The sequence below is a fragment of the Carcharhinus amblyrhynchos genome, chromosome 5, assembly GCF_965287045.1.
Source record: "Carcharhinus amblyrhynchos chromosome 5, sCarAmb.v2.hapA, whole genome shotgun sequence".
In the NCBI taxonomy this organism is placed as follows: domain Eukaryota; kingdom Metazoa; phylum Chordata; class Chondrichthyes; order Carcharhiniformes; family Carcharhinidae; genus Carcharhinus; species Carcharhinus amblyrhynchos.
Genome location: NC_137328.1, coordinates 116684781 through 116701250, shown reverse-complemented (window position 1 = coordinate 116701250; position 16470 = coordinate 116684781).

The window sequence follows — 16470 nt, the reverse complement described above, 5'->3', positions numbered from 1 at the left end:
TGGCGTGAATAGTCGGAAAACTGTGGGACCATGTTGGGGAAATGCTTGTGATGTTACAATGTAACCGAGGACAAGCACCTTTTCATGTCAAGCATTTTCTTTGCCTTTTTGGATTCATAGGAAATTCCTAGAGATTTCATTCCCTGTATTTAATAAGGAAAGTCTTAAAAACTGCAATTTACAAGTCCAGAGACAGAAACTGGGACTGATTTTCACACTAACTTTGAAACCAGAGACTTCCAAGCCAGTTGCAAATGCCAAGCAGCATCCTATTGGAATATCAACTGGAGAGAACATTGTCCAGACAGATGACATTCGATCAGCAATCAGCGATTTTATTTTGCCATTTGGTTAGCAGAATTAACAAACATTTCAGCAGTTCAGAGATACAGTACCACAAAGTCTGCACTTAAAAATCCATCTGGAATTAACCAACAGACGTTGTTCAAGTTAGCGAAAAGTGCTAATGCCCATATTAAAACATCCTTCCAGTCATCTTGACTGGCAGCATGGTGGCACAGTGGTTAGCACTGCTGCCTCATAGCGCCAGGGACCTGGATTCGAGTCCAGCCACAGGTCACTGTCTGCGTGGAGTTTGCACGTTCTCCCCGTGTCTGAGTGGGTTTCCTCCAGGTGCTCCAGTTTCCTCCAGCAGGACAAAGGTGTGTGGGTTAGGTTGATTGGCCATTCTAAATTGCTCTTTAGTGTCAGGGGGATTAACAAGGTAAATAAGTTAGGTAATGGGGACAGAGCCTGGGTGGGACTGCTGTTGGTGCAGGCTCAATGGGCTGAATGGCCTCCTTCTGCACAGTAAGGATTCTATGAAACATTGGCTCTATTCTCTCTTTACAGATAGTGTCAGACCTGCTGAGATTTTCCAGCATTCTCTGTTTTTGTTTCAGATTCCAGCATCTGTAGCATTTTGCTTTTATCTTTTAATGACCTTACCAGGCAAGAGATCATTGCTGTTTTGGCGATGTAACTGAGGCAGCTTTTGATGTGGAGAATTCCACCATCTATTGAGTGAAAAGTGCTTCCTGATGCCACTCCCTGTCTAGCTCGAATTTTTAATTTATAGCCTCTAGTTCTGAACTTTCCAGAGGGAGTTGTATCTCTCATGGTGGCACAATGGTTGGCACTGCTGCCTCGCAGCGCCAGGGACCCAGATTCGATTCCTGGCTTAGGTCACTGTCTGGGTGGAGTCTGCACATTCTCCCCGTGTCTGCGTGGGTTTCCCCCGGCTGCTCCAGTTTCCTTCCACAGTCCAAAGACTGTGCTGGTTAGTGCATTGGCTGTGCTAAATTCTCCTTCAGTGTACCCAAACAGGCAGAGTGTGGCAACTAGGGGATTTTCACAGTAACTTGACTGCAGTGTGAATATAAGCCTACTTTTGGCTAATAAATAAACTTTTATCTCTCTGCCTTCCCTAATAAAATCCATTAAAAATCTCAGATAGATCACCCCTTGCCCTTTTATACTGAATCAATTTGGATGCCTGCAGTGCAGAAGGAGGCCATTCGGTCTATCAGGTCTGTCCCCCCACTTCCCTCCACCCTCCCCCTTCCCCCCCCCACACCCTTCCCCACACGCTGCCTCTCCCACTCCCCTCCCCCCCACCCACCCCTTCCCTCCCCCCTCCCCCGCCCTCCCTCTCCCTCCCCCTCCCCCTTCCACCGTGCTCTCCCCCCCCTCCCCCTCCTTCCCCCTCCTTCCCCCTCCCTCGTCCTCTCTCCCTCCCTCCCCCTCCTCCTCCCCACCCTCCTCCTTCCTCCCCTTCACCCATCCTCCCCCAACCCCCTCCCCCTCAACCCCGCCACCTTCTCACTCCCCCTCCCCCTCCCCACCCTCTCTCCCACCCTCCTCCTCCCTCCATCTCACCCACCCTCCCCCCCATCCCCTTCAACCCGCCCCCAAATTCTCCCTCACGCGTCCCCCTCCCCCCAACCCCCTACCCTCCTGCCCTGTGACTCTGTGACTCTATGTCCCTCTATTCTATTCTCCTTCATGCATTATCTAACCTTCCCCTTAAATGTATCAGCCAAGGTATTCATGTAATTGTCCCTTAAAGTTGTAATCAGCACACATTGATTGGAGCCTGATTCACAAAAACCATGTTTTGTGAGTGGGAGAGTGCAGGCAGGGGATGGTGATGGTCATGAGACGAGTGGGAAAAGTTGTGCGGCGGGGAGGGGGGAGTGGGTAGAAAAAAAATGATCTTTTAATCACAATTTTGTCTGTCTCCCTTTTGGACTTCGCAGTACTCAGGAATGTAGCTCTCTGAAATATCATTCTGGGCCGATTTTCAAAAACTCAGTCAGTCCTTCAGTGGTCCAGTAGTTGGGAGACACTACGTTAAAATCAGGTTACACAATAGGAAATGAGATCAAGTCTTGAAAAGGGCTTAAAGCTCTTTAAAATAAATGAGACAAGTCTAGGTTGTAAATTGCAGTTCCAGGGCCTTCCCACGTAATAATTCTATCTTTTTGACAACTTTGAGTCTGAGGTGCATCCTGTATTTTCCAGCAGATGTGATTTAGCAGCTCTTCCAGTAATGCACGCACATTCATGGTTTACTCAATTCTTTAGGCCGTGATCGCACTGTCAGCTTTCTCTGACCTCTGGCCCTGCATCTGAATCAGGCTTCTCATGAAGGTCTTGCCACATTGCTTTACGTGGCGAGATATTCATTAGATATCAGAGTTTATATCTGCTTTTCACCCCGCAACCTCCCCCCCACCATCCCACCACCTCTCTCTCCAACATTTCCCCATCAATCCTCCCACTAAACCGTTGGTTCTTGCTACGCTTTTGATCAGTCAACGCAACAGAATTAGTAACCTGTGAATCATCCACTCGTACTGCACGCAGGCTGGCACGTTAGGGGAGGTGATGGCCCAGTGGGATTATTGCTTAGACTGCTTATCCAGGAACTCAGCTAACATTCTGGGGATCTGGGTTCAAATCCCACTCACAACAGATGATGGGATTTGAGCTCAATTTTTCTTTTAAATCTGGAATTTAGAATCTACTGGTGACCATGAAACCATTGTCGATTGTCGAAAAAAACCCATCTGGTTCACTAATGCCCTTTTGGGAAGGAAATCTGCCATCCTAACCTAGTCTGGCCTATACGTGACTCCAGACCCACAGCAGTGTATTTGATTTAATTGTTACATGTATCAGTAAACAGTGAAAGATATTGCGCGTTATACAGACAAAAGCATACCGTTCACAGAGAAAGAAAAGAGACAATGCAGAATGTAATGTGACAGTCATAGCTAGAGTATAGAAATCAAATTAATGCGAGGTGGGTCCATTCAAAAGTCTGATGGCAGCAGGGAAGAAGCTGATCTTGAGCCGGTCGATACGTGATCTTAGACTTTTGTATCTTTTTCCTGATGGAAGAAGGTGGAAGAGAGAATGTCTGGCATATGTGGGGATCCTTGACTATGCTGGCTGTTTTCTGAGGCAGCGGGATGCGTAGACAGAGTCAATAGATGGGAGGCTGATTTGCGTGATAGACTGGGCTAGGTTCACAATCCTTTGTAGTTTCTTGTAGCCTTGGTCAGAGCAGGAGCCATACCAAGCTGTGATACAATCTGAAAGAATGCTTTCTATGGTGCATCTGTAAAAGTTGGTGAAAGTTGTAGTGGATATGTCCAATTTCCTTAGCCTCCTGAGAAAGGAAGGGCATTGGTGGGCTTTCTTAATGTGGTTGACTCTTAACTTCTCTCGGGCAACTTGGGATGGGTAATAAGTGCTCGCCAGAAGAGTTGTCTTGTCGCCAAATTTTCCATCTTCGCTGAAGCAGGCCTGTAGTGTGAAAAAGCAGTGAGGTCACACCCATAGAATCCATAGGTTCAAAGAATCCCTGCAATGGAGAAGGCGAGCATTCGGCCCATCGAGTCCACAATGATTGAGTCATGAAGCCATTAGCTTTGCGAGTGTAAGGAAGGCTTGTAGGCCAGCTGGTTCTTTCCTGCCAGTCATTTATCTTATATTCATACACCTTCACCTATTTACCTTCCAGTGGTAAATCATGAGAGCCTTGGCCAATTTACCCCTTTCTTTAACCCAGGGTGTTGAGGCCAGTTGTTAGTGTCCCTAATGTAGTCCATTCAGCACAGATCAATAATGAATAGCCCCAGTATTAACTCCAGTTGATATTTTCAAGTAGTAAGAATCCAATCTTCCTTAAACAACGCAGGTAGGTGAATGGCTGTGTGTCTATGCTAATTTAGTCCATCAGTTAAGATTCTGTGGGATAGATTTCTTCAGGAATCAGATCACCTGTCACTCTCTGGCTTGCGGAAGAAATGTGAAAAAGTGGTTTTCCACAGGGCTGGGAATAAGGATATTTGATACCATAGAAAAGGTTTCCAAGGTGCCTTTCCATATCGTGGCACTAAGAGCAGTGTTCGACGTTGAAAGATCATCCCTCATATGTGGGCAGCACGGTGGCACAGTGATTAGCACTGCTGCCTCACAGCACTAGGGATCCGGGTTCCATTCCGGCCTTGGGTGACTACGTGGAGTTTGTATGTTCTCCCCATGTCTGCGTGAGTTTCCTCCGGGTGCACTGGTTTCCTCCCACAGTCCGAAGTAGTGCGGGTTAGGTTGATTGGTCATGCTAAACTGTTCCTTAGTGTTAGGGAAACTAGCAGGATAAATACATGGGGTTACGGGGATAGAGCCGGGATGGGATTGCTCTCAGTGCAGGCTCAATGGGCCAAATGGCCTTCTTCTGCACTGTGTGGATTCCAAGATTCTGTATACTATCCATCTCCTACATAGAATTTTTTATGCTGTGCAGAAAAAGGCCATTCGGCCCATTGTGGCTGCACCGACAACAATCTCATTGAGGCCCTATCCCCACAACCGCACACATTTACCCCACTAATCCCTCTAACCTACACATCCCAGAACACTAAGGGGCAATTTAGCATGGCCAATGCACCTAACTCACACATCTTTGGACTTTGGGAGGAAACCGGAGCACCCTGAGGAAACCCACACAGACACAGGGAGAACGTGCAGACTCCACACAGTGACCCAAGCCGGGAATCAAACCCGGGTCTTTGGACCTGTGAAGCAACCGTGCTAACCACTGTGCCACCGTATGGCCAATAGCTGTCCATTTCTCAGTCCGGGAGTATTTGTAATGAAAACAAACGTTGCGCGCAGTCTCCTTATTGTGTTTAATTGACAGCACACTGCCTATGGAAGGGCATCCATGGAGTTGACAGGAGGACTGCACCGCTCTGCCTATGGAATGACGTGATCTGTGGTCGTAACAAATCAAAGTCACAAAAGTGCTGAGTGACACCAAAGTATAAATTTGCTCATGCAGATTAAACATCTAGCGATGTCCTGAGCACCATCTTCATCTGATAAATCAACCTTTGATCTCTCCTCTGTCAGCCCAGCCAATCCATACAGTGCATCACCAGTCCAAGGAGAATCTGAGCCACATTCACTTTTTATACAAAGGTCCCGTCCCTTCGGGCTAAGGTGCCATGTATCTGCAGCAGCACCACCTGGCCAAAAGGTGAAAGCACTCCCAACCGCTGAGTGATCTAAAGAAGACTTGTACTCATATAGGAACTTTCCCGACTACTGGACATCCCAGTGCATTTTACATCCACTGAAGTACCTTAGAAGTCGCTGTTGTTATGTAGGAAACATAGAAATAAAGAAGATAGAAGCAGGAGCAGGCCATTTGGCCCTTCGAACCTGCTCCACTATTCATCACAACCATGGCAGGTTATCAACTCATAAGAACATAAGAAATAGGAGCAGGAGTAGGCCATCTAGCCCTTCGAGCCTGCCCCGCCATTCAATAAGATCATGGCTGATCTGAAGTGGATCAGTTCCACTTTCCCGCTTTCTCCCCATAACCCTTAATCCCCTTGTCTATCAAAAACCAGATATTCTGTCTCCCACCTTTTTCCATTGGGAAAAAGATTCAAAAGTTTGAGGTCATGTACCAACTGACTCAAGAACAGCTTCTTCCCTGCTGCCATTGTTTTGAATGGAAGTTCCTCACACTAAGTTAATTTTTCTCTACATCCTAGCTATGACTATAACACTACATTCTGCACCCTCTCCTTTCCTTCCTTATGAACAGTACTCTTTGACTGTTTAGCATGCAAGAAATAATACTTTTCACTGTATGTTAATACATGTGACAATAATAAATCAAATGCATTCAAATCAAAATCAAATTTCTGTTCAATTCAAATGTTATCATCTACCGTGGCGGGATTTGAACTAGTTCCCCAGATTTTACCCTGCGTCTCTGGATTACTAGTCTAATGACATAGCACTGCTTTGGTATTTCTAGTATACACAGTATTTTGCTTTCAATCCATGAATAATGATGCTACTCTTCTTCAAAATAGCACGGTGGGATTTTTTTTACATCCATTGGAAAGGGCAGACAGTTTCACATCACATACGAAAGACAGCATCCCCAAACGGTGCAGTACTTTGTCAGTTTGACACTGCTATATCAGCCTTGATTTGTGTGCTCAAGTCCTGGTGTGGGCTACAAATTCACAACTTTCTGAGCCTCTCCCCCAGTGTCAGTAAAATGAAGGAGATAGTCATTGACTTCAGGAAGCATAGTGGAGAACATGCCCCTGTCTACATCAACAGGGATAAAGTAGAAATGGTCGAGAGTTTCAAGTTTTTAGGTGTCCAGATCACCAACAACCTGTCCTGGTCCCTCCATTGTGATGTTATACTTAAGAAAGCCATCAACGCCTCTACTTTTTCAGAAGGCAAAGGAAATTTAGCATGTCCACTATGACTTTTGCCAATTTTTACAGATGCGCCATTGAAAGCAGTCTTTCTGGTTGTATCACAACTTGGTATAGTTCCTGCTCTGTCCAAGACCACAAGAAACTACAAAAGGTTGTGAACGTAACCCAGTCCATCATGCAAACCAGCCTCCCATCCATTGACTCTGTCTATACTTCCAGCTGCCTCGGAAAAGCAGTCAGCATAATCAAGAACTTCACGCACCCCGGATAGTCTCTCTTCCACTTTCTCCTGTCAGGAAAAAGATACAGACGATCACATACCAAACGATTCAAGAACAGCTTCTTCCCTGCTGCCATCAGACTTTTGAGTGGACCTACCTCGCACTAAGTTGATCTTTCTCTCCACCCCAGCTTTGACTGTAACAATATATTCTGCACTCTCTCTTTTCCTTCTCCTCTATGTATTCTATGAACAGAATGTTCTGTCTGCATAGCACACAAGAAACAATACTTTTCACTGTATCCCAATACATGTGATAATATATAAATCAAATCAAATTGGGATGAGAGTGCACTAACAAAGCCATGGCTGACACAGAGGAGCATATTACATATTTCAGGTCTAAAATGAAGGAAAAGACTTCTACCTTGCTTTTCACTATTTCAGAACACCCCAATACATTTTTCAGCCAATGAAGTGCTGGTGTATAATACAGGAAACCCGTCAGCTAATTTGAACATAGCAAACGGCAATGTGAGAATGACCAGGTCATCTGCCTTAATGGTCTTGACGGAGAGAAAATTATTGGCCTGGCCATCAGGGAATGCCCCTTACCCTGCTATGAAATAGTCTCAGGGAATCACCTGGGAGGTCCTCAGTTTAATTTCTCATCTAAAAAGCAGTGCTGCACTCCCTTGGTAGGGCAATGAAATGCCCGCCCGCATTACTTGCTCAGCTTTCTAGATTGGGAGCTATACCTCCAAACCTATCTGACCCAAGAGTTTTGTCTCTGAGATACAGCTGACAATTAGATGTCACCGAGGTTTTGGACATTAATGGAGACACACTTGTTATTCTCTTGGGCTCAGTCTCCCAGAATCCTCTGCAATTGACTTTTGCCCCTAGCATTGAGTCTTGGATTATTTGATTCTGTAGTGATAGAATGATAGAATCCCCACAGTGCAGAAGGAGGCCATTCGGTCCATCAAGCCTGCACCGATAACAATCTCACCCAGGCCCTATCCCCGCAACCTCATGCATCCATCCCACTAATGCCCCTGACACTGAGGGGCAATCTAGCACAGCCAATCAATCATACCCACGCATCTTTGGACTGTGGGAAGAAACCGGAGCACCCAGAGGAAACCCACGCAGACATGAGGAGAACGTGCAAACTCCACTTAGACAATCAGCCGAGGCTGGAATTGAACCTGTGCCCTGAGTGCTGTGAGGCAGCAGTGCTGACCATGGTGCCACTGAGTCACATCAGCTAATAGCATTTAATCCTCCAACTGGAAACCACCATCTCACAGGTAGATTTATAGGGCGGGATTTTATAGCCACACTTGTCCTGAAACCATGAAGTCTTTCCCAAGGTCAACTGACTTTCCCATTGTTTGCCCCTCACCTGCTCCGATTCCCATGGCAGACGCGGTGGTAAAATTCTGGCCTTGGAGTCATAGGGTGGGATTTTCCAGCCATGCTCACCCCAAAGCTAGAAAATCCTGCCCAAGGTCAATGGACTTTTGTATGATCCCTGTCCTGCACACTAGAATTCCTGTGATGGACGGGATGGGAAATTTCCATCCATAGAGTCACAGAGTCGTACAGCGCAGGATAGACCCTTTGGCCCATTGACTCTGCACCAACAATAGCTATCACTAAGAACATACTCATCCCCCTTTCCTGCATTTATCCCATATTCTTGAATGTTATGATGTTGCAAGTGCGTTTTGAAGGTTATAAGGTTTCTGGCCTCCATTACTTTCCCAGGCAGTGCATTCCAGATTCCCATCTCCCTCTGAGTGAAATTCTTTTTCTCAAACCCCTTTGAATCTCCTGCACCTGTGAATTTCTCCTTTCTTTAGGAAGCTGATTTGAGTGAGACAAGGCCAATTGTAAACCAGCGCCTGTCGGTGCTTATGAAGGAAGGGAACACAGTTTGTTCAGAGCACCAGGGACCCAGGTTCAATTCTGACCTTGGGTGATTGTCTGTGAGGGCTCTGCCCATTCTCCCCATGTCTGCGTGGGTTTGTTTAGGGTGCTCTGGTTTCCACCCACATGTCTAGGTTAGGTTGTTGGCCATGCTAAATGTGTGGGGTTACTGGAATAGCGCAGGGGTGGGCCTGGGTAAGATGTTCTTTCAGAGCACACAGTATATGATTCCATTGCCAAATGGGCTCCTTCTGCATTGTAGGGATTCAATGATTTTATGAATATTGGAATTCCTCAGTGCTGAGGCCTCAGCTATTTACCATCTATATTAATGATATAGAGACAGAGAGTAATGTAGACTGAAGGTACCAAGACAGGTGGGAAAGCAGGCTGTAGGGAGGACTCAGAGAGGCTGCAAAGTCATAAAGACAGATTAAGTGAGTGGGCATCAAGTGGACAGATGGAGTATAATATAGAGAAGTGAGAAGTTATTCACTTTAGTGATAAGCAGGACATTTTTAAATGGTGTGACCCTTGTTAAGTGTTGACGTTCAAAGAGATTTGGGTGTACACAGAATGCAGAAAGTTAGCATGCAGGTACAGCAAGCAATGAGAAAAGCAAATAGCCCCTTTGTTGTAAAGAGATTGAGTACAAGAATAAAGAATTCTTGCTAGTGTAGTATAAGGTTTTGGTAAGACCACATCTGGAATACTGTGTGCAATTTTGGTTTCCATAGTTAAGGAAGGTTATACTCGCATTGGTGGTGGTGAAGAGAACAAAGAACAAAGAATAAAGAACATTACAGCACAGGAACAGGCACTCCAGTCCTCCAAGCCTGCATCGATCATGATGCCTGCCTAAACTAAAACCGTAAGCACTCACAGAGTAAACAACTGTACCCAATGTGGGGCACGAGCCCACCATCCTGAGATTAAGTGTCTCATGCTTGACCGACTGAGGTTCACTACTTTGATTCGGGGGATGAGGAGGGTTGTCTTATGATGAGAGGTTGAATAAATTGGGTTTATATTCTCCGGAGTTTAGTAGAATGAGAGACAAACTCATTGAAGCTTACGTAATTTTGAAGGGTGGAAACTGACAGTTTGTTTCCACTGGTTGGGGAACCTAAAACACAGGAGCGCTGTCTCAGGATAAGGGGCTGATCGTTTGGAACTGAGATGAGAAGAAATGAGGAAAGAATCTTTGGAATTCTCTACCCTGGGTAATTGTGGATGCTCTATTGTTAAATATATTTTCAGGCCAAGACAGACAGATTTTTGGTCTCTCAGGAAATTAAGGGATATGGGGAGAGACGGGAAAATGAAGTTGAAGCCTAAGGTCAGCCATAATCATTTCCATAGATTCACTACAGTGCAGAAGATGCCATTCAGCCCATCAAGTCTGCACCAACTCTCTGGTAGGGCACTTACCCCGCAACATATCCCCATAACCCCACACATTTACCCCACTAATCCCCCTAACCTGCACACCTTGAGACACTAAGGCACAATTTACTACGGCACATCCAACTAACATGTATATCTGTGGACTGTGGGAGGAAACCCAGGCAGACACGAGGAGAATGTGCAGACTCCACATAGACAGTAACCCAAGGGTGGAATTGAACCTGGGTCCCCGGCGCTGTGAGGCAGCAATGCTAACCACTGTGCCACCATGCCATCCTTTTTGAATGGCGGAGCAGTCTCGATGACCTCTTCCTGCACCTATATCTTGTGAACTGGCGTTTTTAAATCACTGAACTCCTCCACCTTGATTTCGCTTGCTGCAGCCTTGAGTCAGTACCCTGAAAATGCAAAGATGCAATCATCAGTCAGCTGAGTCAATCCCTGCGGCAGACAGACATGTTATGTTCTACACATTTGGTAATTATTTTTTCGGTTTATGATTGATGCGGCGTACAAGAGGAGTTTAAATTTATTGCTCAGCTTAAGGATAGAGTGATGAATTCTATTGCGGGGGAGAAGGTTCAGCATTGTGGAGTTTATATTCATAGCGCATTTTTTAGGAAAAAGGAATATTTTTCCCAGTCTCTCACACCATTTTGACTGAAGTCTCTCAAAATAGTGGCAGAGCCCATGTGAGAATTCATCCCCCTTTTATTCCTTAAAGTAAGGAATTAACAGACAGGAGAATATGGTAGCACAGTGATTAGCACTGCTGCTTCAGAGTGGCAGGGTCCTGTGTTTGATTCCTGGCTTGGGGTCACTGTCTGTGTGGAGTTTGTATGTTCTCCCTGTGTCTGTGTGGGTTTCTTCCAGTGGCTGAAAGATGTGTTGGTGAGGTACATTGACCTGAACAGGTGCTGGACTGTGGTAACTAGGGGAATTTCACAGGAACTTCATTGCAGTGTTACTGTAAGCCTTACTTGTGACAAGTAAATAGGACAATAACATAAGCAAAGTTCATATGGTTAAAAAAGGGCTTCTGTTTTCTTGCTTTCTCTCACCATTTTCTTTGATGTTCTTCTTTAATTAACTATCCAATACATTATTGAATGCTCTGACCAACTTTTCATCAAGTGCGACTTGAGGCAAACCTTCAACCTCAGCTTTCTAATAAAAATGCAGGAAAAAAGTTGGTCCTAAACTCCCCTGCTCTGTATCTTCACCTTTATCTTGACATTTTGGGTTTGTGTTCTCAATTTATTTCAAAGCATAGGACAATTAATATCATCGAATCATAGAAATCATAGAATCCCTACAGTGCAGAAGGAGGCCATTCAGCCCATCGAGTCCACACCAACCACAATCTCACCCAGCTCCTATCCTCATAATCCCATGCATTTATCCTAGCTAGTCCTCCTGACACAAAGGGACAATTCAGCATGACCAATCCACCTAACCTGCACGTCTTTGGAATGTGGGAGGAAATCTGAGCATCCGGAGGAAACCCACATAGATGCAGGGAGAATGTGCAAACTCCACACAAATAGTGACCAAGTTGGGAATCAGTTAACCAACCATCCAAGCAAAACCACTGGGGCCATTCAGGTTGCAATTGGGTGTGTCAGTGTGACATTTTCCCATTAGTAATTAGAATGGCCTGAGCAACTGCTATCCTTCACACAGGGATTATGTTAATTCTGTAGAAGATGGGAAATCAAAGGTGAGACCTGGGAGCAGTCCATCCTCTTGTTCAGATGCTTCAGAGCAGGACTGAAATGTCAGAGGTACTGGGTAGGATTTTCCATTTCCCTCCGCAGCATATTTTCCAGTGGCAGAGGCAGGTTGCCATTATCCTCTGGCAGGATCTTCTAGTCTACAGTGTTTCGTGTGGCTCGCCCTTCCTGCTGGCAGGGAAACCATCACGCAAGGTCATCTTTGGCGGGAGCAGAATATCCCACTGGTGAAAGAGCTAGAAAATCCTGCCGACCATCTTTCAGATCAGATGTCAATCCAAAGTCCCCTGTTGGGTGGACATTGTACACCCAGTCGCCAGGTACGGTTCCTCAATTGTGTTAACCTGGGCAAAATTCCTCAGTTTGTTGCCATACAACCGAGATACCCCCAGATTGTTATGTCCTGGATACTAATTCAACCCCCCCACCAACCCTTCCAACCCCAACATCTCTGCTGGTTGCCAAAAAGATTTAATCTAAAAAGGATTTCTTCCTTAACGGATCCCTTTTTCCAAATCCCAAAATTTAAGTTTCAAAAGGAGCCCATTTAATAAAGCTTTTTTGAGTTAAAGATGGAATGGGTTTATCAACAATTAAAGACAAGACAATGATGAACCACTTACATATATATTCATACTCCCATTTGGAGTATTGTGAGCAGTTTTGGGTCCCATATCTAAGGAAGGATGTGCTGGCCTTGGAAAGGGTCCAGAAGAGGTTCACAAGAATGATCCCTGGAATGAAGAGCTTGTCGTATGAGAAAAGGTTGAGAACGCTGGGTCTGTACTCGTTGGAGTTTAGAAGGATGAGGGAGGATCTTATTGAAATGTGCAGGATTCTGTGAGGCCTGGATAGAGTGGATGTGGAGAGGATGTTTCCACTGGTAGGAAAAACTAGGACTAGAGAGCACAACCCCAGGCTAAAGGGATGATCCTTTAAAACAGAGATGAGGAGGAATTTCCGCAGCAAGAGAGTGGTGAATCTATGGAACTCTTTGCTGCAGAAGGCTGTGGAGGCCAACTCATCGAGTGTCTTTAAGACAGAGATAGATAGGTTCTTGGTTAATAAGGGGATCAGGGGTTATGGGGAAAAGGCAGGAGAATGGGGATAAGAAAAATTTCAGCCATGATTAAATGGCGGAGCAAACTCAATGGGCCAAGTGGCCTAATTCTGCTCCTATGTCTTATGATCATACAGATTAGAAGTGAGAATTGAGTCCAAAGTAAGTAGGTGAAAAATAAAACAAAACCGTCCTTGATTTGTGAGGGGTAGATCACTGAGCATTGCAGACTATTTGAGCGCTGACTTCTGTAGATGAATAGTCAGTTGCAAGATTCCAGTGTTCTACAGCTTAACTAAGAAATTTTTCTATTTCCATTTCAGCTGGTGGTCTTTGATGACTTGGCTTACTTCTATAATCTGAGACAGACAGATAGAGATAGACCTACAAAATATTTTGCAGGGGTACTGTTGCTGCTGACTGGCATTTAGCTTTTGTGTCATACACTCTGACACTCCAGCAATGGCATACACATGCACGCATATGCAAGCATACGCGCCCATATACAAGCATACACATCCATGCACATATGTCCATACACATGCACACATGCCCACACATACGCATACGCACACATGCGCACACACCTGTATGTTCCTGGAAGGCAAAATCCACAAATCTGTTTGGACACTATGCACAGGATATCTCTCGATGAATGATACTCATCTCCCATGATGTCCTATTGTCTCCACAAGAGATGGCAATTAGTTTCTGGATGCTCTAGAAGTACTTCTGCCTGCAAAAGGGGTGGGTTTCCATTGTCTCTCTCAAAGTATCACCCAGCAGCAATTTTGCCAGTGACTGACTTTATACCCTCAGACACCTTTACCTTGCTTGTCAATTTTTGAAAGCCATAGGTCTTATTCAAATTTCAATATTTCCAGATGTATTTCAATGTTTTTCTTTCATTATTATTACAGGATACAAGATCCGAGGGCACTGTTTCAGGAAAGAGCAGAGTCCAGTGTGTATCCAACAGGCCCAGTGTATATCACTCGAGCAACATCACAAAAACAGATGATCTCATTGCTTGTGGGAACTTGCTATGTGTAAATCGTCTGTTGAGACTCACAAAGTCTCCTTCAAGAGCATCTTCCAAACTTGCGATCTCTAACGCTAGAAAGGACCAGGGCAGCAGATACATGGGAACACTACCACCTGCAAATTCCCCTCCAAACCACTCACCATCCGGACTTGGAACCACACCATAGAAACTATTCTTTCTGGTTGTATCACAGCTTAGTGTGGCTCCTGCTCTGCCCAAAACGACAATAAACTACAAAGGATCATGAATGAAGGCCAGTCCATCACACAAACCAGCCTCCCATCCATTGGCTCTGTCTATACTACCCAATGCCTCAGAAAAGCAGCCAGCATAATCAAGGACCCCAAGCACGCCGGGGTCCTCTTCCATCTTCTTCTGTTGGGAAAAAGGTAGAAAAGTCTGAGATCACGTACCAACTCAGCTTCTTCCCTGCTGCCATCAGACTTTTGAATGGACCTACCTCCCGTGAAGTTGATCTTTCTCTACACACTAGCTATGACTGTAACACTACATTCTGCACTCTCTCCTTTCCTTCCCTATATATGGTATGCTTTATTTGTATAGTGCAAGAAACAATACTTTTCGCTGTATACTAATACATGCGACAATAATAAATAAAATCAAATTTGAAAGTTTCTTCAGAGTCACTGAGTTAAAATCCTGGAACTCCCTCCCTAACAACATCCAATAAACTGCAGCAGTCCAAAGAGGTGGTGTATGTCAAGGGTAATTAGCAATGGACAACGAATTCTGGCTTGGCCAGCGATGCCCACATGCTATGAAGGAATAAATTAAAAAAAAAACAACAGTGGCTATACTTCTAAAGCACTAAAACTGTGAAGCATTTCAGGACACCTGATTCATGAAAGGCGTTATATAAATGTAAGTTCTTGCAGCTAGAGGAAGGGCTGAAAATGAATGAAAAGTCAAATAAAGTTTATTTATTAGTGCCACAAGTAGGCTTACATTAACACTGTGGTGAAGTTACTGTGTAAATCCCTTAGATGCCACATTCTGGCACCTGTTTGTGTACATTGAGGGAAAATTTAGCACGGCCGTTGTACCTAACCAGCATGTCTTTCGGACTGTGGGAGGAAACACAGGCAGACACGGGGAGGAACAGACAGAGAAACACAGACAGGAATTGAGCCCGGTGCTACCGTGTCATTTGGGAAAGTTGGGAGGGATGAACAGTGAAAGTGGTTTCACCCTTGTATTTCAACAAGATGGAAATATGTAAGAGCAAGTACATTCAAGTTTGTTTGTCAAAATAGGTGTCAACCAACCAGATTATATCTTCTTCAGATCATCTAATCATGCTGGGTCAATGTCTGCTCATTGTCATTAGGTTGAGTCAGAAGTTATACCATCCCAGGCTCTGAGTATCAATTACCTCAAACCCAACCCATATTATCAGTGCTGGCAGGTAAACAAGTACTGGCTAGCAACAAATTGCAGGATAGAAACATAGGTGTATTCAGGTACGGCTGAACACTTCAATATTCATAATTTCACCTAGAACTCTCAATTGTTCACTGGACTACACACTGACCTAACCCAACACCCCAACTGGGCCACCCAACCACACACCCTCACACTCCAGCTACCCCCAACCCCCCCAACATCCTCACTAATCCCTGAACACCTCCAACTACCCCCCATCAGCCACCATTCAGCTACCCATACCATGCAGTCTACTCTCCAGATTCCCCAACTACCCTCTCAATATCCCTCACCCATGCCAGCTAACCCCCCAACCTTTCTGACTACACTCCTGATGCCCTGATTGCACTCACCCAGCCATCCTCTTGACCCCCTGATCAATGCCCATCCCCTGACTACCAGCCCTTGCAGCTAATGTCTTCACTAACTCCCTCACTATACCCTTAACTATACCCCAGATGCTCAACTACCCTCCAACCCTCCACTCTCCCCCTCGCCAACACCCCCCTTACGCTCCCCCACCTAGCCTCGCAACCACGAGGCTAACACCTGACTACCCTCCTGACTGCTGGCTAACACCCGGGTATCCTCCCCAGCCCCTCAATAACCCAGACTCTCGACACCTCTCAATTACCCTCCTGACCCCTACTATTCCCACCACTTAACTATCCCTGCACTTCAAACTCCTTCCCCACTTCCACCTACCCCCAATTACCAACTACCCCCACTTCCCCAACTATCTCCCTCACCCCTATCTCCCCTGACCTATCAATCCCTTCCTCACCACCCCTCCCCCTCCTTTCCACTTACCTAACTTCTCGCTGGCTTCTCAAATGACATGTAAACATATCGGGTTTGGAGCA